Genomic DNA, 16,161 nt, shown 5'->3' with positions numbered 1-16,161 from the left:
AAGTTTTGCTTTGTGTTAGAAGGTAGGTTTCCCCTTGGTCTTAGCACTGCCCTGGAAACTAGCACCAGAATGGAGTCTGCAGGCCAGATAAGAGCTGGGAAGAAGGTTCAATGTAAGGAAGAAAGTAACTTTGATTTATTTTTCTGAGACAGATGAGATCATTTCTTCCCTCCATGTCACGGTCCTGGGCTCTTGTATTTTTCATGCTTCATTACAAGTGTTTGTAATTGTACGTGTGGCTTCAGAGGCCAATTAAGCCTTCATTTGGCGGCTGCTCTGGATGCTGGAAGCCCTCCATTAGGCTGGGCTTCTGCCAGGGAAAAACACTACATTGTGTTTAACAACTGCACCAGCTCCTATCTGCTTAATGTTGATTTCCCGATTAAGTTCAGCTAATACTTTTCTAATTGTGTGAGCTGGGCCTGAAGCCAGGCTGGGTGACTTTTGCCAGCTGCTTCCTAGGCTGAATCAGAGATGTGCAAAACCCTCACAGAGAGTTCACTGTGCACATGTTCAGTTACACCTAAACAGTGTCTGTTCTCCCCAAAACTGACTCAGGCTTTTATTTTTGCCCACCACATTGCTTCCCAAGGCAAGCCCCGCACAATCAGGAGATGTGGATGCTAGAGAGCATACTCACCGGAGCATTCAGGGCCTGGTATGGCATGCAGCTTACACCATGAGCTACCAGAAAGGATGCCATGGAATTCAGAGACTAGTCCACATCTCTGCTTGTGGATGAGCCACAGACCATGAATCCTTTGAAGCAGATAATACAATACCAACTGCCCAGGAGGGAATATTTACAAATGGAAGGATCTGCTATATCCACAGGTCTGGATGTTCACAGGGGATGGAAGGGAGGACACTGACACCATGGTAGGGTAGGAGATCTCAGACACCGTATTCAGGCAGAGTGCTCAGGGGTGCTGTTTGTCTGCTGCAGATGAGTCACTCACAAGAGGGTGGTATGACAAACCTACTGGACCAGACACTTGTCACTGTGGTGGAGGCAGAGGTGTGATGTGGACCACCACTGCCTAACTGGAGAGGTACCAGCTAGCTGCAGGCTGGGCATCTGTGTCCAGGAGATGGTTCTGGAAGCCTCGAGGAAAGATGGGATTTTTTTCTTTTGGGAGCAAATGTAGAGGGAACATCCAAACAAAACATATGTGTATAACACTAGTAGAAGAAGGGTTGGCAATTCTCTGACATTCTTGCTGAGAAATAGAAGCCATTATCAGCAGATGACTGACAGCCATCACTGGAGGAGACCCATGGGCTACACATTAAAAGTGTGTCCTTCTCAAGCTTTTTCTCTCCGCTTCTGGTTCAAAAATACATATGATAACTAAATCTAAGCAAATGTGTCCATTAGTTGCAGGGTAGGAATGAACCTAAGTACGTATTATTTTATTTAATAAATGAATTAAATTTAATAATTGAATATGCAATGGCCAAGCAAACAAATAATTTAATAAAAAAGCTTATTTAATTTTAATTTACTCTGTGGAACGGCTATACCTTCAAATTAAAATATCAGTAGGGTAGAAAGCACTAGTTTTGAGTTTCTTCATTTTAGAAACATTACTCTATTTTAACTTTGAAACCCTTGCAGTTCTAATACAATTATTACACACTGGTCAAGTTTTAATGCCTTATTACATCCTAACACTGACAAATGCAAAAGAAATTCACACTGTCTCTCAGCAGCTTGTGTTTGGAGCTGATTTGCTACTGAGTGCAGCAGCCCCCTCCTTCAAGCTCCTCGCAAACGTGGCACTGGGCATCTCTGCAGGCAGTCACATTACAGGGAGCCTGGGCCAGGCCTGGGCCAATGCTGCATGACAGCACCTGCTGCTGGCCAGGGCCCCAAACTCACTGGTGGCCACAGGACAACCTGCATTGGCTGCACATGCTTGGACTGCGTAGATCATCAGGTCTCAGCCTGCACACATTTTGGAGAATTTGTTTTTCAAGAGTTTATTCATCTACTAAGAGAGAATAAAGAAAATTAAAGAGATTGATGAAAAATTAAGTGTTTAAGATAGGAAATAAGGTCTGGTAGAAAAAAATCATTATTTTCTTGAGCATAAAAAATGAAAATAAAACCTTAAAAGTGGCCACATGACAGGTTGAAAAGCTCATTTATCTTGGAATTTCTGGCAACAAAGCATGCTTCCTGCTTAAGGTGTTTGAACCACAAAGAGGAAAGTATAGAAGCTTGAGATTCACCTCAACTGAGCACTAGACATCCAAACAAGTAATTATTGTAGATGGTTTCCTGGTAGCATAAAGAAGCAGAGGGAGCAGGGGCTATTTCAGAGCAAAGTTGAAAACACTAATTGACTTTTACTCACTGGGGAAGAAGACATAGCATGAAAAATGGCTTTGTGGTTTGAATCATTAGAGGCTTAGGGCAGACTTACCAGCTAATGGGACGCTACTGGGAAGAACTGGCAGTGTTAGTAATGTTGTAAGCAATTTACAAAATGCATTTAAAGCACAAAAGGAGTCAGTGAAACCTGGCTGGAACTGCATGGCCAAACCTCCCCTATAACTTCACAGAGCCCCATTATGACTTCACAGAGCCCCCGTATCACTGCAGAAAGCCCCCCCTATAACTTCACAAAACTCACGATGACTTCACAAACCCTACTATGACTTCACAAAGCTCGTCTATGATTTAACAACAATCCTTTATGACTTCATGAACCTCCTTTACGACTTCAGAAAATCCGTTATGTCTCCACAAAGCTCATCTATGATTCTATGAGCTTCCATTATGACCCCATAACTTCCTCTAAGGCTTCACAAAGCAGCTCTATGAATTCTCAATTCTCCTCTATAACTTCGTAAAACCCCACTATGAATTCACAAACCCCATTACGACTTCACAAAGCTCTCATTATGGCTTCACAAAGCTCCCATATGACTTCACAAATCATCTCTACGACTTCACAAAGCACCATTGTGACTTCACAAGGCTCCTCTATGACTTTTGAATGACCAAGTATGAGTTCACAAAGCCTCTTTTGCCTTCACAGATCCCCATTATGGCTTCTCAAATATCCACTATGACTTCACAAATCCCTGTTTTGACTTAACAAATCTCCCTATGACTTCACAAACGTCTTCTATGATTTCAGAAAACTCCCCTTTGACTTAACAAAGCTCCATTATGACTTGACAAAGTCCCATTATGATTTCATAAAGCCCCCTGTTTTTGCAGAATGCTCCAATAGGACTTCACAAACCTCCCCTATGATGTGAAAAAGTTCCCCTATGACTTCACAGGGCCCCATTCTGACTTCCTAAATCTTCTCTATGTCTTCTTAATCTCCCTTCTGACTTCAGGAAGCTTCCCTATGGCTTCACAAAGGTCCTCTATGACTTCAAATAAATTCTGTATGAGTTTAGAAACCTCCTCTGTGACTTCACAAAGCTCTTCTATAACTTCATAGTCTCCCCTATGACTTCATTGATCTCCCCAGGACTTTACAAAGCCCTATTATGACTTCACAAACCTTTATTATGACTTCACAAAGCTCCTGTTCTCATGGTCCAGTAGCTCTTTATGAAGTCAGGCCTTGGGCTCCAGTTCTCTCCAGAATGATGCTTTATTTGGGTCTGTCTCTGACACATATCCTTCTGCTCCTTAATGGTGTCTCTAAATGCTCCCTGCACTGATGCCTCCCAGGGCTGTGAACGGACCATTAAGTAGCCCCTCTGCAGCCTGCCCTGCGCCGGTGCTGTGGGACTGTGCCCCTCAGTGAGGGCAGAGCCTGTTCTGGAGTTATCCTTCAGAGCCTGGCTTGTCCCTCCTCATGGAGCATCTCCACTCCTGCTGCTCCCTAACACAGTGTGTTTTGCAGTGGGTCCTCCTGAGAAGGTGACTGAAGTCTCATGACATGCAGAGGCATCACCAGACAAACCTTAGGATGAAGGAGCTGCTCTCATGTCTTGTGGCCTGTTTTCTGGAGGAGAGATACCTTCTAGCTACAGCAGTCAAACATTAATATTTGTTGAAATAATAAGGTATGAGTCCAATGCTCCTTATTTCACATACTATGCATGTAGCTGCTGGAAGAAATGAGCTCAGAAATAATCCAAGGGTCAGTTTTCTAACATTAGACTGGAAATGTCTGTATTTACTTTTACAAACTTGGCAAGGCTCAAGGCACTCTAGCATTATGGATTGTTCAGTAAACACAATTAACTGGAAAATCAGAAACACTGATATCATCTTTTTCCCTTGGGACTGGTCACTCTGAGCTGGTTTCTCCAGCCAGAAAATCAACTTCCTTTTCCCCAGGGTTGCAGAGTAGGTGGAAATCATTTTGGCTCAAAAAAAAACAAAAACAAAAAACAAAACAACCCAGGTTTGGTGATGCAACCTAGCTTGGCTTATTGCAGTGGTCAAAGAGTCACAAAGCTTGGTAAGAGTGGGAAGCTTTGAATTACAAAGCTACACTTCCTGTGTTGAAGACAAGTTGTACAGAACCGGTGGGTCCCTGCTATCCAACAGCAGTTCTGTGTTTGTCTCTGAGGCAGCCAGGTGGGATCATTAGGAACAGGATACACTGTGCACCCAACATTTAACCAAAAACCTTACGTGTGGGTATCAAAGCTGAACTTTAGACTTCTGTTTTATCACCTCCTCAATAAGTCCTTGCTGAGAAAATGCAGAAGGGCCATCTAGAGCCTCACCAAGGTCCAGGGCAGAGGTAAATAAACTACATTTGTAGTAGGAGCTTTTATAAGTGGTGTTATAAGCCCTTCCCCAGCTGATCCAGTCTAGTATTTCATGATCTTACAGCTGGAAAAATCTTTTCTGCTGTCTGAGCTAAACCTTACTGCCATAATTCAGGATAAACATTTCTTGTCCTTAACCATCATGGACACACTGAACAGTTTATCATCTTCTTCTCTGTAACCGCAGCCTTTTACGGATGTGACATTTAGGTACTTCATGTATCATTACCCTGTGTGCCTTTGGTCTGCTCACTTCTAGATTGAACAAACTCTCATTTTTTCCATCTTGCCTTATAGGTCTGTGATCTGGACTCTCTCCAGTTGGCCTATAGCCTTCTTGAAAAGCAATACCCATCTTCCAACCTCTTACTGAACATCTGAATGAAGCAGAGCATATTGATTTTTCCACATAAACATGTGTAAAAGATTTGTAACAGAAATAAAGGTTGAAGCGAAGTCTGAATTAAAATGTGTGTGTAAATGATTTGGGGAAAACAAACAGAATGAGGATTAAAAGAATGACCTGTGCTGATAATGCAGAGGACTGCTTCCAGAACTGGGTTCCTAGGATGCCATTCCTGGTTGTAAAACTTAATATGTGTTTGTGCCATGACCAAAAGGCCTCCACTCTCATAAGGTCGCAGCATAGACAAGTCATCAAGCAGATGACCCACATCCTGCCCAGAAAATGGCATTGAGGTTGCAGCAGTTCATATACCATTTCTATTCTTGACAGACCACCAGGAAAACAACTGTGTCCAGGCTAGGAGAAGCAGATAGTTCTCAAATCTGAAAAGTTTAGCCCATGCTGTTTTGGTAGCAAGGAAGGCACTGTGTACAACTTCAAGCTGACATACCTGGCTTTCTGCACCTCCTGCATCTTGCCGTGCCCTCAGCAACCTTTCCCTTCCATTCCTCCAGCAACAGGAGGCTGCCCCAGCCTTTGCTGTTCTCCTGTCTGTACTTCCGGGTCTTTCGTTCTTCAGTCTCTGTTGCTCCTCCCCTGCAGTCTGTTACCTTTCTTGCTGGTCTTGCAAAGCTTCCATTTTGCTGCTGCATCCCAGCTGCCTCTGTTTTTCTCCCCAGCTGTCACAAGTTCACAGCTACCTGCTGTCCTGTGCTTTTAGCTGCATAGTGCTAGTCCTGCTTCTCAGTGCATAGTGGTCCCAGGCTGATGGCCTTTTACCTCCTGGGAAAAACTTTGTCTGCTTAGCCATGCAGTTGATTGAAAGCTTCTGTATCTCATCCATTCATCCTGCGCTGACCTTCAGCAGAGCATCTGTGTGGATAGCAAACTCTGCTCTGCCTCCCTTCATTTTCTGCCCAGGATTGCTCACATTATAATTCTCCATGATTTTCCTCATTATTAAGTCTGTATTTACACTGCTTCTGAGTCCTGTACATGCTAGATTCAGCACTGCTTTTCCATGCCTGAATATTTGGAGATTCTGGACTGATTAGGAAGGGGGACAGTGTCTCCACCCAAGCTCCTTGCAGGTGTGATCTGATGTACTTGCAGCTAAACAAAGTATTTGCTTCACTGAATTGAAAATTTGGGTAATTGGGCCAGTTAGTTCATCAGTGGAGGTTGGTTGAGATAGTCATGTTTCTGCATCAATACTGAAACAGGTTTCCTGAAAATACATTAGCAGCTGCAGAACACAGAATAGGGCTCGATAAAAATTGGATGGAGTCTTGGCTGGGAATGACTTCCATGTCCCACTAGAATAACACCTGGGCATATACTGTGGGTCAGCTTGGGGTTCAGGCTCTGTTACTGTTTTGTTGTGTTATCAAGCAGATACTGTTAGACTAAAGGATTTGCTGTAAGGCTCTGTTGATCTCAGGCTGGGGGTAGCACATTTTTCCCCCACTCTCTAATGAACAACTCTAGACAATATATAAAAGGGAAATTGAAAAGAAAAAAAAATAATAATCCTTTGGCTCTTAGAGCTGTCCCCATTCCCTTTCCAGCCTCTGCTGGACATTACCTTGTGTGACTCATGCAGAACAAAGACAAGCAGGATTTTAGAACTAATGTCTTTAAAATTTGAGCCTACTTTGGTCTCTGCTGCTAAGTCCATCCTGCCTCCCCTACTGGACTGATGGGCTTTGGACCAAGTGTGCACATATTAGAGAATTTAAAAAGCAGTAATACAACACAGTGGGATTATGTCTTTATTATCCAGGAGCAATAAGTAAAGGCAATCTACAGCTGGATGCAGGAAAATGGAGAAAAACAGAAGCAAAAGCCCTTCCTGTCAACACCATATTTCATGCAGTGGAGTAACTCTTTTATGCTCAGCACTATCACATTTATGTACCTTGGCTATGAAAGTACATGATGTGGGTGTCATCTGTTGACAGTGCCTGTTCCCTCCTAGTAAGAGCATCATGGTGTGTAGTCCTTTTGACGAACCAGTCCTGGGGGTGTGGCACCAGGCTGAAGATGCTAAACTGGAATATGCTGGCCCTAGGGCAATGAGTTCTTGAGCAGGAGCAGGCTAAGTTTTCATGAGAAATACCTTGAGCCATATTTTCAGGGGTTATGGCAGTGCTTTAGCAGGTGACGTTCTTGGTCCCACTCCTTTCTCCATTACTTTTTATACTTTTTGTGATTGGGATACGGGTGGCAAGACAGCTGGCCTCTGTCTCTCCTGGCTTACTTGCTTCACATCTCATTGATGAGCGGCTGCTTCAAGAGTTGCTCATTAACTCTCAAAGAGAAAAATCCTGTTGAAATAAAATTTTTGCTCGGTACAGAAAGTGTCACAGCCCTCACCGGGAAGCTGCAACAGAACAGCTCTGCAGACCGATGGAAGCATGCCCAGGATGGTGCCTGTAGAGTACTTTAGCACAGTCCCTCAGCATAACAAGGATATGAGCACCAGTGATTAGCAGAGAAACCAGGCTTGAGGGCTTGTTTTGATTTCTGCTTCAGCCTTCCATTCTAATACAATTAATGCGCATCAGGGAGCAGGCCTAGGAAACGCTTTGTTCTCATATCTTGCAAAGTCAATCAGTTGGATAATATGAATCATAGAGGCAGCAGGAACGTGATCAAGTGCAGAGAAGGGACACATCAAACACTTTATTGTGGCTATGGGGAGGGGTGAGCCAGCTTATCTTTCCCAAAGTGCCTTTAAGCCTGTTTTGTATGAGCTGCCTGTCACTCTAAATACAGCTCAGACTGCAAGGTTGCTTCCCTGGAGCCCCCATCTATTAGAATAGAAAAGGTAAGCACCCCCAAAAGACTCCAGGATGATGCAGAGTTTAAATTAGCGCCTTCCTTTGCATTAGCCTCACAGCGGGGCAGAGATTGCTCAGGGTCTGCACGGCACTGTGCTGAGCGGAGCACAGTTAGTGCCAGCATGCGTGTGAGACAGGTGAGAGACAGCATCAATGCAGGGTGTCACCCTGGCCCTTTGATTCAAAGGGCTGAACTCTAAGGGGGAAATGGCCTTTTTTCTTAAGATAAGGCTTAAACTTGGAGCTCCTGCAACCTGGGAGATGTGTCTAGGCAGCTGGCCTGGTATGGTGCAAGTAGGTTTCTTCCTGTCTCCGCCCCCACCCTTCTGAAGCTAGGCCACTGTGCAACCAGGCATACCTATCACACCATCCTCACACCTGGTGTGAGCATGATGGGTCCAGGTGTCATGGTAGCCTGTGCTCTTGGCTGTTTCCCCTCATGAGGCTTCTGCTTTTCTTTCATCAATACATGCTAAAAAATTTTGCAGATCTGTAGTGCTTATTCAAAGCTCAAGCCGCAGATGTACTAGCCTGCATCAGAGGGGACAGACCCTCCACAGAGGGCAGAAATTGCAACACCCTAACTGAGGGTGAGCCTGAAAAAGCCATTTGTGGTTTTGGCAGCATCTGTGTCTGACAAGGAAGAAATGCCTCATTGAAGCTTGATGCTGACTTAGAAAATGGCAGATGAGCAGCCTGTTCTCTCCCAGCACAAAGTTTAACGGCATGCCTTTACCAGATGCTCTGTCCACACCTGCTGGCAGCTAAGCCCCAAATCTTTTGGCTGAAGGAAGCAGAGTTACAAAGCGGAGAGCAGTGAGGTATGTTGAAGGGAGAGGAGGCAGAAAGAAATCACCCCAATATGAAGCCTTCCAGACATCTGTCACTGTCTTAGGCAATTTCCTTCATTGCCTAACAAACAGCAAGAGCATTTGCTGTTGAAAACACATCTGAAAGCTGTGGGAGTGTATAATGACTGTGAGGGGCTTCTAGGCTTTCTTGCTCCACTTCGTAAATTCATCTTTCATACTTGTTATATTAGCACTATTTTTAGCTGCTCTTACTCAGAACATAAGTGACTCTCCATTAGGAATCTCAAGCACAAGATAACAAAAAAGACAGTTAGGGTTGTTGCCGAGCAGAAGGGTCATGCTGGAGGCCTGTGTCTGGCACAGGTCCCCTAGAGATCCTACCACACTGTCCCAAAGCACTCGGGCACTTGTTTCAGCTCTCATTGACCTCCCTTGCAGGGCAGCAAGGCCACTCAGTGCATGTACGTGCTTCCTCCAGAGATGGTCACGTCTCCCTGGAGACCCTTGGCTGCTGGACTGTGTTCCCAGGGATTGTCTTGTCCTGTTGCCATGGGATGTGACAGCCTCCTTCCCACGGCTCATCTCTGGGGCCTCTCCTCCCATAGCTTCCTGCCCGCTCTGTACATCACTGACCATTTCTTCCCCTCCTGCTTTCCTCCTTTCCAGATCTCATGACCCCAGCCTTTCCCATTTCTGGCCAATGAGGCTCCATCCTATTCCTCAGCCTGGCCTTCCCTCCACAGGCTCTCCAAGACAGCAGTGTTTACAGGGCAAGGGAGGAATACAGCTAGGGTCTGTAAAGAGGTACGACATGTCTCACAGAGTGGAGGTTAATGCAGAGTGGTATGAGGCTATCTCAGTGACAGAGGGAGAGGTCAAGCAATGCCCAGGAAGGATTTGCTGGCTGATGGGATATTGGGCATGTATTTGTGGGCATATAGTATTCTCTGTAATGATCCAGGGTCCATGCCCTGCAATCCTTTCCAGGTGGGATGAGCCCATGAAATTAGGCTGAGTGGCAATCTAGTGTGAGGGTTTTGGGGGTGAAGTTTAGCTGGACTGACTCGGACTGCAGCATTATTTCACAAAATGGGGAAACAATTTGTCAGTAGTACCCTCAGCAGGGGCTTGCAATTTCCTACAACGCACAAATAAGATAAACACTCTAGTTACCGAATATAAAGCACTTTGTACATGATGGCAGTCAATTTATACCATGATAATGTTGAACAGTGCAACTCCTGTCAGAGCCATGCTTGTCTTTAGAGCTAGTTTATCTTTCCAGTGATCAGAAACAGTAGCCTGGATCTGAACATACTTGATCTGAGAAAGTCCAGGTCCATACTGTACCTTTGTGACTCCATCTCTGAGATTATCCAAGGCAGCACCTCCTTTGATTTTTGCATTATATCCTTGGGACCACAAGTTCTCTGTGGATGATCTGATGTGATGATGTGATGTCTAAGGATTGCTGCTATAGGTCTTGGGCAGATTCCTGTGTGATCCAAGCGATCCTGTTTTAAATGAGCCAGTTACGGATACTTGAGGCTTGATTCAAAACAGGTGTAGAAGCCCATATTTTTTCCTTCTGTGTTGAAACTTATTTCTAGCTGAAACACCAAAGCACAAATGTGCCTTGGGATAGCAGCTTGCAAGCGTCTCACCTGCTGAGCCAGTAATTGCAGTCTTTAGCATCCAGAGTACCAGAAAGACAGGCAAACACAGTTTCAGAAGAGACAGTAAGATCTCAGCCACATGCATCCTGCTGAGAAGTTCAGAAGGATGAAATGTAACGACATGGAGTATTTAGTTCTTTTTTGTAAAAAGCAGAAATTTCTAAATGATGAAGCATTAAATGTTGTCACTCAGCATGATGCTGTGAGCATCATCTGCAGGGCACAGCCATGTACCATAGGTTTTGCTCACGACTCTTCCTCTGCTTTTTTTTCCCCCTCTGTGGCACAGTGAAGCTCAGGTCTGCTTGGATTTTCAGCACCGCTGCAACATAAATTTCAAGTAGCCAGAGGTCTTGACAAAACTCAGCTCACTGAGCAGTGACTGTTTTCCAGTAGCCTTTGCATGTATATCATATATTGTATACATTCCTGTGCCACCAGCCTCTGGAGCAAGTGGCTTCTTCCCAGTGTAGCAGTTCCACATTTTAGCTATATTGGATGTTTGCCACTTGTGGTTTCAATCTACCCAATTCACCTCCAAGACACAGATCAAGGAACTTCAGGCTAGGATCAACTGTTTTCAGTGCAGTTTCATTTTGCTGCTTCCTTTTTGTGATTTCTAAACTAACTGCACATCAGGGCTGACTGATCCGTTGAATACCTGGCACCTCTTAGACCTGCCCTTCAGGCTGGGGCCACATCAAAAGCACTTACTTCTACTCTGAGTCAACTCAGCCATTGTATGCAGCAGGCTGGCATCATGCAGTGCTTTTGAACAGATGCTGTTTCCCTCCTGCAGGTGCTTGTCCTTGCCTTTGTGTTTCTTTAGCCTGCAATCACCATGCTCTGCAACCCCATCTGCAGACTTGTCAGATATCACCTTTTAAATAACTGGCATACCCTTGAGACAGACATTAACAGTTGCTTGCTGCTGCCTTTTGTAAGAGGGCTTAGAGAATTAAACAATAAACAGTGACCAGAGCAGTAAGCAACGTGCTTTGGATGCTGAGCCATGACCCCACTGACAAAATGTCCCCTGGGCTTTGCACCTTTGAATAAAGCTCTAGCCTTTTCCCCTGGCATCAGCCCTTGTGGTATGGCACCTCTAATCCTGCTCAGCTGCTACTGGAAAGATAAGAGAGAAGGAAGGGTCGTCTTCTCTAACCATCTGAGGGTAAGACAGTAGATCTCACTAGATGTGCAGCAACAAAAGATTTAGCCTTGCAGCCTGTAACTTCACATCCTGTAGCAGTTGTCTAGGCAGAAGATAGCTCAATCACGTTAAAAAGTTGGGCTTTTTAAAGCTGTAGAGAAGTCACTGCACAACTGGGTTGCTAAGGTGCTGAAGACGGGGAGTGGTTTTGTTGTACACTGTACATAAAGGCGTCTTAATTTCTGATGCATCAACCCTCTTCCTGCCTCCCTTTATGCCTCCTCCTCCTCCCCTGTACCTTAAGGCACATTTGCATGAAGCAATCGGCCCATGAGTGGAGAGGTCCCCAGGCGAGGTGTGCGCAAAGCACTGACTGTAAGCTAACGCAGTGATGGGCCCACAGGGGTCAATCTGAGCTGTCCCACCATCACCCATCACAGCCCCCATCTCAATAGGGGATTTCCCAGTAAGCTTCAAATAGTTAAGTGCAAACAGCTTGCAGATAAGAACATGAAGGAACACAGAACTCGGGTGTTTAAATCAACAGCAGCTGAATTCATGTTACACTATATCAGGTCAAAATATGGAGTGAAAACACTTAGACCTAGTTGCTGTCAAGGGTGAAGTTGTTCACTGTGAGCAGTCCATGGTGCATCTCTTACTAGAGCCGCCCTTGCTCAGCGGGAGCAGCACCCAGCTCTCTGGTGCTGTGCTTCAGCCAGGGTGTGTGGGCCGAGGAGGGGCAGGCAGCACACAGACAGGACAAAACCAGCCGCTTCACGTGCCCAGCCATGTTTTGGGGACAGAAGCAGCAATGGCAGTATTGAGGTCTGGCACTGGGAGACTTCCAGAGGAGCTGGGACATAGTGCAAGTGACTGCTCAGTGTCCCTTGCAAAAGACGGGTGAGTGTGTCCCCATCTGGGGGCTACGCAGCCCTGTTGGTGATCTACACAGTTTTATATCAACCAAGTGCAACTAGCTTGCACTAAGATTCTTGGAGGAATAGGCAAAAGAGCTCTCGGGACAAAGAGTGATCCTTTTTCATACATTTTAGAATAAAAGGAGAATGGAAGAAAGCTATGCTTTAAGAGGGGATGAGCTATATAGTCACAGAGCTATTAACCTTCTTATCAGTGCAGGAGCACTATTAGTATGGACAATAGCAGGCTCATTTGAAAAGGTGGTGATATAATTGATACCAGCTGATGTGATTTAATGGAAAAGTAGACCTTTTCTAACGAGCTTAATAGTGCTTTTATGAGGGAGTTGTGGTGGTGAAATAGATTTATAAATGAATATGACTTGCTATCAATATTTGGCTTAAAATGTCATAAAATCCATATTAAATGGACTAAAAGTGGCTAAATGAGACATTTCAAAGTGTTTTTAGTGTTGGGAAAGCATCAGTGAACAGGCATATGTTGGCTTGGTTTGTGATCCAGTGTTATTGAAAGCTTTTTTAGTAATTAAGAGGAAATGTTTAAGGGGCTGTTAATCAAGATGAATGACGAGACAGAGATTTGGGAAACTGGAGAGCAAATTACTCAGATTATAGCTTTTTCTGTTGTCTGATGCCCACAAACAAGAAAAATAGCCAGACAAAAAAAAAAAAAAAAGAAACCCATACTTATTTCTTTAGCAAACCCAACCCAGGAGAAAAAAAAAAGTCCATGTGGGCTGAACAAAATCCTTTGATACAAGATGGAATATTTTCTTCTGGGTAGTAACAGAAGAAGTAGGCAGCCCAAAAACTGAGGGTCAAAGCAAAGGAAAACCCAACCAAACCCCCCAAAATTATTAGGAACTTCCAAGCTCTTAGAAATTACAAAAATCCACTGATGTTGTAGGTACATGTATAAGTAGAAAACACATGAGAGCATGGGAAAACTGTATGAGTTGTGCATTTGGTTGTATGAGTTGTATGAAGTTGGGACTAAGGAGCATGCTGAATGAATGTGCTAACATTTACAGAACATCACATCAGAGAGGAGCAGGATCAGCAAGAAACTACAACAACAAACCAAAGCTCCTCTGCCTTTAAAGTTTCATCCTTGCCTCGTCCAAGAGAAGCAGAAAGGTGACTGTGTCAGCCTTGAAGGTACATCCATTTGAGAAAGTTTCTATTTGAGCAGCAAATCAACCATGTGGCAGAATGATGAGTCATCCCTCTCATCAGGGCTAATTTGGGAAGAGATGTTCTCTCTTCAAAGCCTGACTCTGGGAGCTGGTTGTGAGAGCCATGGCTGTGGTCAGGCGTGAAGTCAGCAAATCAGGGAGTTCAGCACAGGTCCAGGCACCCTCCCCACAGCAGGGCTCAGCGCTGGGGCTGCTTACATGGGCAGAAGTGTCATGGGGACCAGTGCCACCATGGTTAGTGCTTCTCAGGGGTGTGGGAGCTGCTCCCGTTCCTCACCAACGCTGTCTGCAGAGGAGATGGAGGAACAGACATGTGCTGGGTTGGGATTTCCCATGAGAAGGATGGCCATGCTCTGCCTAGCATCCCCCTGTGTACCCAGGTGATTTGCTAGCTCAGTCCCAAGATGCCTGGCTGGCTTTGGGAGACATGAAGAGGAGGAAGAACAGGCCATTGTTAGCCTCTGCAAGGTGGTCTGGGGAAGGCAGCAGTGACAGGAGAGGGTCTGTCTGGCCCAGCAGTACATCCTCACAGCGTCCATGTCATGCCCTCTCTGTTCCAGTGACACAAAGCAGCTGTCTGACTTGCATGCTTGTGCATCACACAGCACGTTGCACTGATGGGAAGGGACTGAGGCGGGACAGCCCCGTGCTGTCAGGAGGGCAGCAGCCTGTAGTAGCTTGGCTCCAGGCAATGACCACCAAAGCGTTGTCCCCCATGCTCCCTGCCTCCTCCCACGGCCTGCCACTTGGCTGCAGCTGAGCTGAGGGATACATCCCACACGCACTTGTGTACAGGGGGGAGCATGCCTGTGTGACGTTCTTCCCCAGCAGTGATGTGGGAGGTAAAGCTCCATTTCATACTCTTGTGTCTAGCTGCTTGGGGAGGCAGGGTGGGGGATGCAGCAGGGATGAGTGGGTGGGGAACAAGGGATGCCACAACGGGAAACGAAGACATTTACTATCGAGCCCCCGGGTGAGTCTCCTGTGAGCCCCTGGGTGCCTCTACAGCACTGCACTGCCAAGAGATGTATTGTCCAGCAAGCCCCCATCCCCATCCCTTCACCCCCCAGCCCATTCTCACTGCTGATTTCTCCGTGCAGCAGGTGAAGTGAGACAGAGATGACGTGGCAGGCATAAAAAGTGGCATGAGCTGCTGCTCCCCTATCTGGCAAGGAGGATGAGATTTTGGTGTTAAGCACAGCAGTCTGTGCCCTGGGAGAAGAGGCCTGACTATGAAGGGTAAGAGGTGGAAGTGGGTTCTTTTGACTGGGGACTAGTTGGAGCAGCTAAGAGGATATTAAACTGCAACAGCTGGGAAGCACAGCTTGGAGGAGATACAGTACACAAACTCAAACTCCTTGCATGGGGACTGAACCAGTCTGTTTTAATGAGCTGGAGAAAGGGAAATTTCAGCTGTAGCAGTTCTAGGAGTCTGCATACCCAGGGCAGGGAGGATGGGCTTAATTGCAAAGCCCTTTGGGCTGGCTGTTGTGATGGCAGTGTTAGACATTCCTTATTGCAACCTGCTCATACAGAAGTCGGGGATTACAGGTGACTTGATGTTGACAACACCAGCATTTGAGCGTCATTAGAGCCATGCAACAAACATGCTTACAATCCATAGAGAAGTGTGACATTCCTAAATCTGGTTAAATGCCAATTTGCAGAGAAACTGCAGAATTCTGTGTTCCGCACAGAGGTTCCCTGCCCCAGCAAGCAGGCTTTTGGAGGTCAGGCTCTGGCTGCCAGGATTAGGGTCAGGGTTAGAACTTGCAGACACCTTGACCATATCGACCAACTGACCTCTTGAATTGCTTGAATGAATGTGCTGCAGTTGCACACAAACAGCAGTAACATTGCACAAGTTTGAGACTAAAATTAAATTAATTTAATTAATTAGATTCAATATTTAGTAATTAATTAATTAGTTATGTTTTTTAAGTTTGTCCTTATTCTGCCCTTTGGCTTCTCTCCTCCCCAAACAGAAGACATCAGAGAGCTTTGGCACCAACTCTGCCAGTGCTCAGTGGCTTACTACAGATCCACTCAAGTGCTGGCAACTCACCAACGCTAAAAACACAAGGTGATGCACTCAGCTGAAGTTTTACACTGCCCTGCACTGGAGCTCATTCTTAGTCCAAACAGTGCGGGACTTGCAGGCATGTTGCCTCAAGGTTTGGCAGCAGAGATAGTCACATTTGTACAAAAGCATTTTGTACCTGGAGTGCATTCAAAGGAGTGTGGCCAGCAGGTCAAGGGAGGTTATCCTCCCCCTCTACTCTGCCCCAGTAAGGCCACATCTGGAGTACTGCATCCAGTTCTGGGCTCCCCAGTTCAAGACAGACAGGGAAGTACTGGAGAGAGTCCAGCAGAGAGCTA

This window comes from Phalacrocorax aristotelis, chromosome 6, assembly GCF_949628215.1.
Source record: "Phalacrocorax aristotelis chromosome 6, bGulAri2.1, whole genome shotgun sequence".
NCBI classification, from domain to species: Eukaryota; Metazoa; Chordata; class Aves; order Suliformes; family Phalacrocoracidae; genus Phalacrocorax; species Phalacrocorax aristotelis.
The sequence above is the reverse complement of the archived record's forward strand: the minus strand, read 5'-3'. Positions refer to the sequence as shown.